Source organism: Nomia melanderi, chromosome 6 (genome assembly GCF_051020985.1).
Source record: "Nomia melanderi isolate GNS246 chromosome 6, iyNomMela1, whole genome shotgun sequence".
Taxonomy (NCBI): domain Eukaryota; kingdom Metazoa; phylum Arthropoda; class Insecta; order Hymenoptera; family Halictidae; genus Nomia; species Nomia melanderi.
The window spans coordinates 8034823-8050715 of NC_135004.1; the positions used below are offsets into that span (position 1 = coordinate 8034823).

The 15893-nt window shown below is 42.3% G+C and overlaps 1 protein-coding gene and 1 long non-coding RNA gene across 4 annotated transcripts in view; one reads left to right on the forward strand and one right to left on the reverse strand.

Moving 5' to 3' along the window:
• Window positions 1–15893, reverse strand: part of Rbp6 (RNA-binding protein 6) — an 824356-nt gene that overhangs the window by 793169 nt on the left and 15294 nt on the right. The window lies entirely within an intron of this gene.
• Window positions 5054–7234, forward strand: LOC116431676 (uncharacterized). The gene is made up of 3 exons (XR_004235985.2): window positions 5054–5393; window positions 5670–5786; window positions 6014–7234. It is a non-coding gene; the product is annotated as an uncharacterized LOC116431676 (long non-coding RNA).

The following is a 15893-nucleotide window of genomic DNA, read 5'->3' on the forward strand; positions in this document are numbered from 1 at the left end:
CAGCATCCAGTCGGTATTCAAGATCCTCGCTGGCTCAACCCCCTCCTTTTACTCCCCGCTCTTTTACGCGTTTTCCTGTCCCTCCCATTTTCTCTCCCTTATCGTCCATCTTTGTATCGCCTGCTTCGGCTTTCCATCTACTTAACTAAGTAGATTACTCAACAAGTGGCGGGCAAATCCTCTGTGGTCGTCAGCCGTTACGGTTTTAACGCCAAACTCGAGTCGATCTTCCCTCCGGTTATTGCAAATCAACGTATTTATAAACGAAGTATTAATTCTGCAAAAATAGGGACGATTTTAAGTCCACGTTCAACTGAAACTCTAAACTTCGGTAACAACTTCGAATTTCCGTCTAATGGGAACCATATTAATTTCAAACTCATCAAACACAACGGGGATTATGCCATTTTCGATACGTTCGATGCAAACCATTATGCGCTCATCTAGCCCGAAACAAACCATTGCAAATTTAATAGATTCAATACAAGCGAAACGCGATTCAATAAATTTGGTACAGATCATCTTACGCTTTGGCGAAAACGATACAAATCATTCCACATTTAACAGATGCGGACCATATCAATTTCAAACAGCATAATAAATGTCACTTCAAGCCTGAAATCCAGAGAACTTGATACAAACCATCTCGGATGCTAAAGAGTCAATGGAGACTACTTGAAAGCAAGGAAACCTGATAAAAACCATTCCAGCTTGAACCGACTCAATATAGACCACTTTGAACCTGAATCACTCGCCAAAGACCTATCTAGCTTTAGGAGACACGGTTAAGAATCAACCTTTTCTCTCACATTCCCAACATACACACGTACGACTATAGTATCCGAGATATCCTTTGAATATCCCGAGATTCTAGGCTAACGGGAACACTCTACATTCAAGCAACTTCTATCGTGTTATTTAGAGTTTGTAGTAATTTTGACTTCAAATAAATAGTTATTCTTAGATTATGGAATTATGTATTATGAAACACCATGCAGTTTTCTAACTTTTATCGTGAATATTATAGTCTATCGAAGACAATAACAATTCCCGTTTCTGGCATAGAACAAATTAGGCTGCGCTTCGTATCGGTCTCATAGAGTATCTTGAGAATGGATAAGGAACGTCGCCAGCGCCAGAAAGCTGAAGGTACCAGTACAAAAGGTTGTTAGAGTTGCACTCTTGAAACAAATCTCTCTTTCCCTCGCATCATTCCTTTCTTTCCCTCTCTTCTGACTTTAACTTTTCTCTTTCTCTTGGTCGTGATTCCACAACACCGCCTTCCCCCTATCCCTCGACTTCTACAACGCTTTCTAGCTGCAGAGCTTCTCATCTTCTTATTGTCTTTTTTCCCCTTCTTTTGGCCTTCCTTCTTAGGCTCTTCGTCTTATTTCCCTTTGTCTCTCTGGCGACTAAACACCCTCCGGTCCCTCGAGGCCCACAGCCAGCCAAGACCCTGTAGATCTTTTTGCCACGGGACTTCTTCCGGTACAGTCGCTGGCAAAACATTTCGCTACTCAAATTGCAATCCAAAATCACAATCTTGGCTAGATTCACCGTGATCAGCTTATCTTTTAGACCGTAATGTTCACTAAACCCTTGGCGCGACTCTCGGTCTTCTGCAAACGACTTGTAACACTCCTTCTGGAATTTTGGACATTGAAATTCTTTTTGTTACTACTGCTACAAATTCTACCACCTTATTCCTCACGGATAAACTATCCTCAAGATCGTTTCCACGTTCATACTTGCACACCTCAATCCTTTCTCCACAGTCTTTACTCCTACCTACTCGTTCCATTCAAATCTAAATCATTATAGCGGACAACGAATCGATAATCGCGTACTAAACGAAAAGAATCCATCGTGTAAACGCGGATTAACTCGGCCACATTACGCGTTCCACTAAATCTAATTAGCATCGCGCGGTTCTCGCGCAACGATTAAAATCAGTGCGAGCCGACCTCGGTCCAGAATTCCCGTTCCACCTCAAAATTAAACGCACATGCTGCCACGGTCTGCGTTACGATCGGAACGTCTCGCCGACACCGTGCAATAACGGAATACCGCATCGAAAGCTGTGGGCGCAGGCGCGCGGCAAAAGTGTCCGCCGAGATTAAAAAGCGCGGATCCCGCGCGAATTATAATGCTCAGCCCGTGACATTTATGAAAAGGCGCGCCCGGTGTACCGGCGGCGATTCGGACGGGTCGAAAGGCGCGCGGCTTTATTAAAATTCCGGTTCCTCGTTGCGTACGGGAGCGCGTCGGGCGACATTTGGCGGCGTCCACATCCGCCGGGACGTTTTCCTCGTCGCGAGCGAACTTTTCTGCGGCGTATCAAACTTTCAGCTCTCAATTTCGCTGCTTTCGCCGACCCGGAGTGACACTCGATTGGCCCGACACATATATTCCAGTCTATCAAGTCCCGCTGCCGGGAAGTTCACGCGACGGTGCACAGGTTCGTCGAACTCCCCGTCCTGCGCGCGAGCGCGAGGGAGATGCACCGCTTCAAGGTGAGTGGGTCGACGCGCAAGATAGGTCGAATCCCTGCAGCGTGATAACGAGGCACGGTTCACCTTCCGCCGCGGTAACGATAGCGATTGATAGGTGCTTCCCTCCGTTCGCCGCGGCGAGGCAAGCTTCAAGAGATCCTCCTCGTTCACGACAGATAAGTTCTTTCGCCAGAAATGGAGGTAATTCTCCTTTCGGAGACAGACACCGGGAGCGGCTGAGATAGCAGTTAAATCGGCAGCAACGTTTCGCAGAAACCTCGCCCCTCCATCTTCTTTCTGGTACTCGCTTCTGCACGTCCGCGCAGTTCCGTTCGTGACGCTGACGGATTTAGGAGGCAATGATTTCTATAAACTTCGACCGGCAAGTGTACAGCGTTATCATTACTCCTTCGCGGAAAGTAAACCCGGACGGACATCCGCTGATTTATTAGCGGATCCGAAGCAATCAAAATCAACGCTTCCTTTTAAGCGGGTTAGGTAACGACTTCATGTATCGCGAGTGGGCAGCTTCTCTTTATCCACTTGTATTTCCGATCAAGATATATACCGAGTTTGGTATTTCGCGCAATTTATCAACCGAACTTCTCGATTACTTCGACGTACAGCGAAACTGGTTCGTCCTCGCGCGGCCGGTTAGAGGCGTGCTGCACCTAAAACGAACCCCTTTCCGGAAAAAGAGGAAAGTTTCTTTTACTTCGCCGCAAACCTAAACTGACGGCTCGCAATGCGTCTCGTTTGTTCTAGAGCAAACGTACACTAGCTGAAGAAGATACAGCGACCTGGAGAATCATCGCAAAGTTGCAGACGATTTCTAAATGTTTCATGCTAATTGTATCGAACAAAATTTCAGTTGGTTTGATCAACAGTCACTGGGAAACGTGATTGCAAAGCTATCCAGTCCGGTGGCTAAGCGATTCGCGTATGAAGACAACTGAATCTCATCAAAGAATTCGGAGAAACTGATCTCTATACAGAACTGAATAAGAATGTCAAACATCGTTTAAAGTATGAAAGGCTACACGTATATTTTAAATAAAATATTACCCCTAAATACTTCATCCTCTAGATACACATGGCGTACGCGCGCGCGATGAAAACACATGTTGGGCTAGATAATAGACGAGCGCGGTGAGTCCATTAAGAAGTAACCGTTGTTCGACTAACTGGCTCGTCACACAAACGCACGCGGGGTGGTTTATCAGCGGCTTTGTGTGCGCGTTCTATCTTCCGCGTGCCAACGCAACCCGCGCTCCTAGCTGAATCATTATAATATCCATCCAGGGTCCGACCTAACCGATAGTGGTGGCATCACCGCGGAAATGTGACCCACTGATCGGCTGGCTGGTAACGACTAATACGTGCGCCATGATTTCATACACCGCGGAGCAGCATGCCCAAGCGAAATAGACGCCTTGCTCGATACGCTGTTGATTTATTCCTCGTACGTGCACGGCAGAGGCAACGGTAATAGCCGGTAAAGAAAGAATCGGGATCGAACGGATCGGGTTGTGGGGGGTGAACGCAGCTAGGACTGGTAGTGGGAAGTGGAAAAGCGGGCAAATAACGCGGAGAATAAATTTTTGCCGCGGCGCGGTATCCATTCGATCGGCCGAATCGTTCCTCGATCGCGGCTCTTGCAATATTAACTTCTTCCGCGGATCTGTTATTAGAGGGGGGGGGGGGCGAGTCGGTTGTTGGGTATTAGAGGTTCTCAAAGTGGGACGCTTTAATACCATCGACCATTGGAGTAGGTCGGGTCTAATAGAATATTTGATTGCTAGGAATCGGAATAGGAATGTTCGTATGATTTGAATTTGGGAATTAACTTGAACGAAACTGAGCTTGAAAACGGCAAGAGGAACTTTAAATTCTAACGGGTTTAAGTTTAGAAATATTTCATAAATGTTTTATTTATTTATGTATTGTTTCGGGTTGTAAAGTGCAGAGACTGAGAGGTTTCGTAAGCATACCTACGGAGAAAGTTAATTACCCGATAATGCATTCTGCAAGATTAAAAGACTCCATCCTGCAGTTTCTATGTATCCAGTTGCATAAATAGTAAAATGATTTGTATCTCACGTTACCATGCATCGTTGAATGGTCACGCATAAAAAGAGCATCCATCATTTCTGCATTTACATACGCATACAGAGTGACCCTAAATTAAGGTAAACCTTAAAAGACGTCTCTGAGAACAGAAAAAATTAATCCATAACTGTTTAATATCGTATGTACCTATTTTAGTTTCTTTGATATTCTGCAAGAAAAAGTAAAAATTTCAAAGGTTAAGTTTAAGCCTCTAGCAACTTTGCATAAGAAGAGAATTTTCGTCCCTTCTTTTCTTCTATGCAGTTACTTTCTCAATACACTTCGATTAAAACTGTACTATCTTATGGACGATGGCAACTGTATAATTTGTAAAAATGATTTACAAGTCTAGATAACGTGCGGTACCAGAAATCGAACGCCTTCCCAAAGATCGGTACGTATTCATGTCCGGAACGGAACGGCGCTCGTAACCTTATCGGGATGATCCGAAACGACCTATTGTCAGTACGTGGTTAACCGTGACTATCTAAATTAGAATCAGTGTTGACGACACAGTAGCTCCTCTCGTCCCTTGCCATTCATGGCAGTGACCTCCCAGAGGCAGCGCGTACAAGAGTCTCTAATCTTTTACAACGAAGCCACGGTGCAGACGTTCGGTAGCAACTATCCGGTAAAATTTGTGTTATGTAGAGCTGCTGCGAGCTGCAGATTCTGGCGGGCTGATTTAATAAAAGAACGGCATCGAATAGAATGAAGAAGTTGATTAACTAATTGTGAGAGTAGAAAAACTATAGCTTTAACGCTGCCAGAGAAAATATTGAACTGCAAAAGGTATGTGAAACTAAACTGCAGAAATAATTGATAAATCGTTGTTTCGTAAGACTATTACTTAATAGATCAGTTAATGAATAAAATAGAGTAAAAAAAGAATGTATAACAAAATTTGTAATCATTGCAAATGCACATTTGCATTAATCTATTTCGTACTCTTGAACAGTAACTTTGCTTTGAGAATACTTATCGCAAGAACAGACCATTAATTTATGTATGTAGTGTAAATTACTTTTTTTTATTCGATGACGACGATTTCTTCTTTTTTCTTGATAGATTCAAATGGTGTTATTAATACTATTATAATTAGACGGCGAATGTTTATGATTCACTATCAACTACTACTAATCAGAGTTTAGTAAAATGAAAATTCTAATAAAGCTGGATACACAGGTAACATTTATATTCAAGTGGGAAATATATTGGTACTACAGTTATTACGTTTCCAATACGTAATCCAATACAGTTCCGTTGTTCCAGAGAATTTAACTGAAAAATTCTGAAATATTCCGAACAGTGTTCACAATCCAACAGTATCTCTTTAATAACAGAGTCCGTAACGCGGGATTTAAAAACAGATTTAGTTTTACTGTACGGTGAAAAAATTTTCTGTTATCTAGTTACAGTGGCAGAGAGAAACAGATGAAGGGGGAGAAAGAGAGAAGGATAGTTAAATGTCGAAAGCCACAAATTTCGATCGCGCGTCCCCAAACCATCTGTCGATCGAGTATCTTCAATTTTTATTGAAATTGTAACATTTATTACAACTGACGAGGACGTAAACTGTAAAACGATGAATCATCGAAAGGTTATTCAAACTAAGTACACTCTCAACACTCACTTGACATTTATAATTGCTGAACAAGGAATTCCCAAATTAGGAATAATATGTAGTTATTATAAGAAAAACTAAGCAGTATCAATATCTTATAAAAAATAAAATTATTTAAAACATTCAGATGTACCGTGAAGTGGTTCGCAGGAATGTTCCTGAAGTTCCGTTGTAGCAACTTACGTACGTTGAATGCATTCACCCTATTTTCACGACGTGTACTCGTACAGCAGTCTAATTCTTCCCTCAGAATACTTGAAGTACACGACGAACACGTTCCACTCGTTCATCAGACGCGCGCGGTCTTCCGGGACTTTTATCTTTACACAAACTACCACTTGTTTCAAATTTCTTCTAAGGTTTCCCCGGACGAGTTCGAAACTCCCGTTGCACAACCATAATGGCTACTTTTCCGCTTAATTGAAAATATGTAACGGCTTCTTCCTTGCGCACACAGCATTCAAACTTAGTATATAGCCACGTGGTATAGCGGCGCGAAACAGATAGTTTGAACTGTTTACGTTTCGTCTCTAGCACTGTATCGCAAAACCTAGTAAGTAAAAATGTCTATTACCGATGGTAAAGGTCTCCTTGCAGTCTCCAATTAAACATGAATTATGTGGTTACAATACATTACCTGAATTTGTTTCAGAAAATCACGTTAAGAATTTGAAATAGGTAGTTACATATGCACTGGAGAAAGTTCCAGAAGACTATGTATGTTTGATGAATGAGTGAGACGTGCTCGTGCATTGTGCATTTGTTATTATCAATAATAAACCTTTGAACATTACTTTACGGCATAAGAATGAAATGTTTATTGGTTTTCATTGTAACATCACCGGAAACTTTCATACAATAAATCATTATGTTTCTACTTCTGAGGTTTCATTACAATTAACACTAGATTTACAGACATTTTTATGTACCTATTTCTACCAACATGGGTTAATTTGATTCGTGAACAAAATCACACATTTTCTTTAAAAAACAATTTAAAAAACATCATAATTATACACAATGATCTTATAAATGAAACTACGAGATGTATCGATACAAGTCAGTGCAAGTGGTAGAAAATAAATGTGAACGATTTTTGTAATTTCCCTCTCGAAGTTCGAAACGGGTCAAAATGACTCGCCCGGTAAAACTAGTGTTAAAAACATTCTCAATATTTTCCATCAAAATGAACTATTATATGCAAATATACTACCGTCAAATTATATTTGATTACATAAAATATTTATGATCTAAAGACAGAAAGAAGGAAATAAAATATAGCATAGTACAGTGTCTCTTGATGATTTATTTGGTCTCATTCTTCAAATATCTATATAAACATTACATCCCTGGATTGCGATTTATTTACATGTTCTAACTATCTTGCATCATGTTATCTATTTAACTACAAAGCATATACATTACATCAGGTCGTTTTATCCGCTAAGTACGTTAAACACATTTTCCGCAACTTATAAATATTTTAAGGCCTCGCACAACAGAAGTACCAAGAAATTGTACAGAAATTAGGACAAAACTAATTTTAACATAAAGGACATTTTACACTTTCATTTAATCATGTATCATATCTTCTATACATTAATTTATTCCTACGATACCAACGAAACGTTAGTACAATAATTCCATCTACGAGTCAACGATCAAAGTGGTAATTTAGTTTGCCTTACGCGAAGAAAAAATTCACGACAATATAAGATTAAATAACTGCTCGCAATAAAGCAAAATCTTGGTAATCCGATTTCACCTGGGCGGCGCGTAATTACGATCGAAAATTTCCGGATTCTGGGGTGTAAATCTCGAAACAGAAAGCCATCCTACCCACGGCATCGCAATGAAGTTATTCGAGTATCGCTGACAGAGCACAGTTTTGTATGCAAATGCCCGGTTATCAGATCCGAGTTTCATCTGCCTCTAATGCATCGCCGGGACGCAACAACGTAATAACGGGGCCGCCATCACGGCTGAACCTCTCGAGCGGAGAATCCATTTCGCGATTGCGACGTCGACCGACGCGGCACAACGCGGCAGGGCTCGGCTCAGCGCCGCGGCGAAAGCAACCACGGTCGGGACCTTCGAAATTTCCCTCGATCCCGAATAATGCCGGGTGGAAAATGCGCCCGCGCGTTCGCTTTAATAATAAGCGTTTCGGTCGAATGCAGTTCTAGAACGTGCGAGAACGCCGTTCGCATCGCGCGCGCCGCGGAGTCACACCTCACTGCCGGCGCAAAGTGGACGAACCCCCCTTAATTGGAAACATTGAATGAATTCGAGCGTGGAGAGGTGCGAGAGGGACGCCCGGATATTCCGTGCGATCGAGAGGGGTGGGTGAACGGTGAGAAAAAACTCAGAAATAAAGAAGGAGCGAGGAATATAGCTGAAACATTGTTGGGAAGTATTATGAGCCTCAATCAATAATGCTAGTGAAAGGAATGCGATTCTAATCGGTTAGTTTTCCATCTGTCGCGTCACATTTGCGATACTGATGCGCTATTCTTTAATACGATTACAAGTAACCAATCAAACTATAAACAAAAATTCTTGTCTGAGACGTATAATATGGTGGGCCGATAGAACACAAGAAATCCTTCTAACACGCAGCTATCTACTCTACTGCTAAATGAAGACTACGTGCCTCTCACATCGTGAATCAACCCCGAAAGCTAAAGCTGCACAGGGGCAAGGGGGAACCTCCACTCGCAGCGCTCGGCCCGGTAGCTATGGCAACAGCGACGCCTCAGTTCGGTATGTCCTTGTTACTGGCCAAGTCGTGCAACAAAGGACGCAAACAAAACAGAATGCAACGAAGTGAGAGGTAGGAACATTGGCATCAGATACCGTTTTTGCGCGATGGCGACTTTTTAACCCTTTGCACTCGAAAGGCGACTCTCAGTCGCCATTTGATTGAACGCAACAAAGTTATAAAATGTTGAATAAGACCTTAACACATGAAACATAGAAATAAAACAACTCTGTCCCATAATTTATGCAAGATGTTTCTTTATGTAAGATGTAAATAATATTGTTAATATTTCGTCAGAAATATGCTTCTGCGACTTTCCAGCTTTTAGGATTCAGTCAGGACGTGAGAAGCGCATAGTACTTGCTACCACCTTCTTCGATACAGTTCACATGATACCACAGCTGCCTTCTTCTTCATCTTCCTCCCCTTCCCTTCTTTTCTTTTCTTTTTCTCTTTTCCCTGTTCGCCGTTTCGGCCCAAAGCATCATCGCTTTCTCTACTCTTTTTGGAGTCACGGGTACGCGCACGATGCAACATCGAACGGACCGATCTCGCGCGTGGGCGTCCGTGAAACGCCGGGGTGGAACGGAGGCGGTAACTCGACTGACGTTAAAATTAATCGACATTACTTTTCTCGGGCTGAATCGCGGCCCGCTGAGAGACCCCATCGAATCGGCCGGGACCCCCGCTACCGATACGGGAAAAATGCCGCGATGAATCGCGCAGCCAGTTTGCTGCTTTCACTGCTATGCAAAGACGATACTCGGGAGACCGCGTTGATTTGACAAATCGGAACTGGAGTGTTCTTTTGTTGGAGAGTTTAATACTCTCATAGAATATTCGATCGTTGCTACGGTATTTTTTGGCTTACGAATAGGTTTTCCAGAAATTATTTTCAATATATCGTCTCGAAAAGTATTAAATATTCAATGCAAAGTCATCAAAAGTTTTATTGTTTTATGATTAGACTATTCTAGTTTTGATGATACATCTCTTAAAACAGAAATCTGCCTAACTTTTACTCATAAGTTTTCTAATGAAAATTTCTCTCCGTAAAGTCACGCAACTCAATCGAGACGTTCTGGAGTAATGCAAGCCACATAACGAAAGACTGAGGAAAACTGCACTTCGTATCTGTGCAAGAGTTTGCTTGTTTTTCGTCTGTCTCTCTTACTTATTGCGAATTCCTCTTCCCTGAAGACCTGGTAGTTCGGTAGCGCCATAAAAGGTCTGGAACTTCAATACTTTCACTTCATTATAATGAGTAAGCACAATCAAATAAGGACACTACAAATGTTTTCGTGGCTGTGTTTTCTCTGTTTCGATTTGTAATGAGAAAAAAGTAAAAGGTCACATTAAACATCATTGTACACAGTGTAGAAAAATTTCTAAAAGGAAACCGTATATAATTTCATCCCGGAAGAACGTCTTAAAATTGTAAATACATTAGATTTATAAGATTTTTATCAACGTATGCGAGGATGTATTAAAATATTTATATTCACATGAAGGAAGAAAAGAGGCTTTCTCATCTTTTGTAGCTTAATTGAGACAAAGAAATCTTATTAAATATCTATGTAGTGGAAGTTTAGCCAGAAGTAGGCTAGTTAGCAATGATGAATGTTTGTGCCGCGAATATCACAGATCGAAGCGCGCGCGAGTCGATTCTCGGAGCGGAGGGATCTCCCGGAGTCGCCGGCGCACCGAGGCGAAAGTCTATTTTAGTTCGATCTCTTGAAATCCGCCTCGCACACCTTCTGCCGCAGTCACTTCCTTCTTATTCTGGCATAAGTAAAATTACATCCGGCGCACGACTCGCTTCGTTGCGTCGCGGTTCAAAGACGACCGATAACGACCGTTATCGAGCGACACGTAACGTAAACATTTACGCTCGTGTAAGCCTTTTTCTCTATTGCTGCTCATTCAATTTCCTTCTCGCTTAGTGTTCCTATTAATTCTGAAAACTTTTCTCCTTGCGAGAACGACTCACGGGTGTGGAATTGTTCTACAACAGTTGGAGTTAATACTCCATAGAATGTAAACACGTCGATGGAAGTTTGGAAATTTAGCTTCTCAAGTGGACAAGCCATGTGAATAATACAAGAATTTTTGTGTAAATTTTTGGAGGAAAATCATTAGAAGCGGCTTTTAATTTGATGGATTAAGCCAGTTGTAGCTTTGGTAGTAATGTATAATTGAAGATTTAGTTTTATATGAACTTTCAAGAAACTACACTTTTTAGTAGTGAAAATCACGCTCATTTACATTATGGAGCACGTAAGTCTGGTCTTAAGGTCTTTGATTTTTATTAATACATTATGAAACTGGTTTTATCATATACATACGTATTTATGCGTTATTCGACGTAACTACATAATTAAAAGTACATTCATCGTCACGTTTCTACTACTACGTTATTGGAGTGAAATTGTTTCATGGTGCGATCTTGTAATTATTTTGATTCCTATATTCAATCAACATTCCGCGTACTCATTAATTCGTTCATAATCATCATGAACGGGAAATTAAGAAATAATTTACAACGGAAACGTAAGAAAAGTACTCACATTAATTGCAAACACAGAAATCACTACCGATAGTAATATAGGTCAAGACCGTGACACAGCCTCGATCATCTACTCAACATGAGAAATCCACTAATACTTTACGTGCGCTAAAAGAAAAAATTGTAGAACACTATACATTCGCAGTGATACTATTTGTAACAAAAAAGTAGTCGCTGCAACACTTGCAATGCTAATTAATACCAGTTTACAACATAATCTAATTTCAATTCATACACGTCTTTTACTACACAACCCAGCAAAAACCGTTTACACTTCGAAAAGGAAAAGTTCCTCGACTCATGTTCACATGACCTCTTTTGATCATTCCACTCTACTTCCAAGTATTATCGAATAATATATCCTGATGAACGTTATAAACTATAACTTAATTCATCAAATCTCAAGGGTGATATAACTAAAACGAAACTTCGAGATCCAGAATCATTTTTCTTCGCTCCACCAGTTCGCGTGACACGGACGAAATACTTCCGGTATTCAACAAAACGTTTTCTGTCTGCACCCGAGGTCGGCGTTATCAGTTACATACAAGGTACGAAGGATAAGAAGGAGGACAACGATGCAAGTGTATCGTGACAACGGCCCTGCCGATAAGGCGGTCCCGCCGCGCTCGTTGCTTTACGAGATTTCTTGAGCAAGCGTGCATTTCACATTGGCACAACGACGGGCCTTGTTCGGGACCCGCGGTCACGCCGGAATGAGATGTGCGCGGATAAGTGTGTTCGTCAGCCGTGCGAACGACTGACTCGCCGCATACATATTCAGAACACCGCGGTTTCCATCGGCGCACCGCGGCACGGGCAAGATACGCGGCGACACGCAGAAACGCTGAAACGTGTCTTCGCGAAATCTGAAAATTTACGGATCTGGGTCGGCGCGGAGAAGTTATTTCCTAGGAACTCGAAATTAAAGGTAAGAGCCGGGAAACGCGCACGGCGGGCTCGCGCGGAATGAGATTGAAGGGCTTGAGACGTTTCAATGGTCTTTATGCAAACGCGACACTTGTGCGCGCATTGAGGATTTCGTAATTAACGTAAATGCGGTTTTCACGAGCAACAGGGGGCGAATTACCGGAAATTATATACACGTTCCGTATTTGCCGTCCGGCGAACGAGATTAATGCGACCCGACCGATGTTACAGACGAAGCGGACACTTTCGAACGTCACTCGGGGGATGATGTAATTAGACTGTAATTTAGTCGGGCGATATAAAATAATGATCTTTTTTGTTTCGATAAGTGGTACAGTTCAATGAATACAACATTTCCAGAGGATTTCGAGATGCTGAGGAGGACTTTTCTTTAATTATTCATGGCTTCCGGGTATTGATATAATTCTGTTCTTCACGCTAAACGCTAAAACTCTTCGCGAACATCAATGGAAAGCTCCAAGCTTTGAGCTGACAATCGAGTTTCAAATATCTTTATGGTGGAATAAAAGAACTCGAAAACGATTTTTATGGAAATCCGTGATCGCGGACGCGAGAGTGACCCAAATAATTTTCAAAAGTTTGTTTCTCTTCGATCACCTTGTGCGAAGGAAAGAAAATTACGTTTTAAGTGAAACGGAAAATTGCTTTCTCCGTAAAGTAGAAAATAATAAACGTCATTTGGTTTCCTCCTTTTTTCGCGTATCCAACATCAAGCCGCAATAAAGCCGAAATTAATGGCATCGTAGTTCTGACTATTCTGACCATTTAAATTGCAAAATTGTTCTATGTCGGTGGGGTCAAACGTTTTTCTCCGAGGATCCCGTGAATCGATAACTCGAACGTAACCGGCGACGGATATTCAAACTGACACCGGCGGTAGATTAAAGTAGAAGTTAGAATGATATCGGTGGCTCCGTTGATGTTTGTTCAATGGCACGAAACGCGAGCGTGACAAGCGACGAGGCGGGTGAACGATACTGTCGATAATATTCGTATTTTAATCGGAATGGGCAAATGGAACGCGCACGCGTCCACGGAAGTCCGAAAGTGTGTGATGTTTTCGGAAGTAACGGGGAAGCAATTCCGGAAACTAAGAACATTTGTTATTTGTTCAGAAGTTGAAGAAAAGTGGATGAGAGTAACTCGCTATACATAACTGCATCGGGAAACTTTATGCAGTTAGCGGATAGGAAATGTGAGTCTGCCAAACAGAACAAGAAAATTTACATGTTCTTAGAATAATTTGTTACGCAGCAAACAAAATAGGAATTAATATCTTCCATTAAAGCTGTTATTCATTCAAAATGGGAATGAACATTTTTAAGTTCCGTTAAACATTCCATATTTTCTTGTTTGGCACGGAGACAAAATATGATCGATTAATTATTTAAAAAGCTATCATTAGCCCCAGTTTTATTGTGACACTTTGAATGAAATATGTGCTTCATAAACGAGATACATAAAATATTAACTGCGTATATAAGTGCACGGTATGCATATCCTGTTTAATTCACATTTTGTGCATTATTCGAGTTCCACTAAAAATACCCTCGCGTGTCAGTAGCATAGCGAAACACTCGATGCATATTTGGTGTAGAATAGAAATAGGCAAACTTGCGTATCACTGAAAACTTCATTATCGAATGTCAAATTCTGTGTGGTATTAATAAACTGCGTCAAAATGAATTATTTTCTCTTTTATAACATGTTATTATTAGTATTGTAAACTTAAAAATATCAAAACAAAAGAAAGTTAACATAGAAGATAAATGGTACCTAGAACATTTTCAACGAAAACCACGCTGCACATTTAGACGCACAAGTAAATCTAAACTGAAATGTGGTGTCATCATTGCGCGTTAAGGACTGATAGCGGTAAAACAAGTTCATTAGCGTGTCCCAAATTTGATTAAACCTCGGTCCCTCGGGAGCAATGTTCCTGTCGCTATCATGCACGACTATCTTGAATACCTAATTATATCGTACAACATAAATAACAAGGTAAAAACACCGTGCCATTCAGGACAATTAGCGATTATATGGTCGAACGATAAAGGAAAACGCGGTAAATAAGGGTGAAATAACGTTTATACACTGAATGCAACAAACCCCGTAATGATCGAGCGTCCTGTATCCGGCAACTAATTGTAGTGATTAGACGGGTTTCGCAGAACGCCGCGCGCGAGGAAGAAAAATGAAAATAACAGGCGTGGGATGAAAAACGTGACGATGGAAACGCGAACCCACCAAACGATGACACGAGAGTCATTGACCTCCCTTTATGTTAACAAATACTGCCGCGCTAACAAGCAGGCTGTCGCGAAGAGGCCTGCAAGCAGTCACCTATGTCGCTGGAAATAAATTAGACGCCCCTTTCGACCTAGTTGCGTAATTAAGGCCCCCTTTAGCGGCTTTCGGATGAACGAGGAAGAGCCGAAGAGGGACAAGGACGGGCTGGCACGAGTCAGCTGACCGATCGAGCCCCTCTTTCTCCTTTTCGCCCACTCCTCCGGCAGTCGATCCTCCTACTCCCTGTTCCTCTGCCCTTCCCATGCCAACCCGTCTTCTGCTCGTGATGTACCCTCCTCACCCATCCGACAGCCTGCCATTTAGCTCTTTTTATTCACCTCGTCGGCGGAACCGTCGGTCCGAAAAGAAGTGCGGTCGAGCCTTTCGCGACCGTTCAACTTTTAAGGTTATCGCTCTTAGATAACGTGACGTAACTGAATTAAAGATCCGCCCCGGCTGATCGAACATTCAGCGGCAGGAAGAGGACGTGCCTCCACCCCACCATCCCTCCAACCACCCTAGCCGTCCTCGTGTACATTGTGTAACAAGATTCAACGGCGATACCTTATCCAATTCCAATACCATCGGATTAATACCGGGCGCACGGGATCTTTAAATATCTTCGATCAGTGGTATCAGAACCCGGTCTCGCCGATCCAAGAACCCCGGGGACAGAACTCCGCGACATTTATCCCACTTTATGCACACCGAAAATTGAATTGGCCCCGTGACAAATGAACTGCGTGTTTTATGGGTGCCCCCTGTAAACGTGTGCGCGCGCGTGTGTTCTGAATCGTGTTCAATATCCTTCGGCGGATAGTCACACCGGCGCGCAGCGCTGAATTAAAATAAAATTCGACTGGCTGGTCCCGCGATAACCCGGACCCCCTCCGTTCCCCACCGTGGTAGCCCTCGCTGCGCGACGCATCGTTAGCGGGCCGTTAATACGCAACTTAACGCTTACCCAACTCAACCCAGACCTACCTAACGGACTATTTATAGTATACTCTGCACAGTACACCGCCGTACTAATTGGCGTTAGTTTAAGAGTGGCTACGGAACGACGAAACCCTATGGCGGGAGCCGGACCTCGTTCCATTC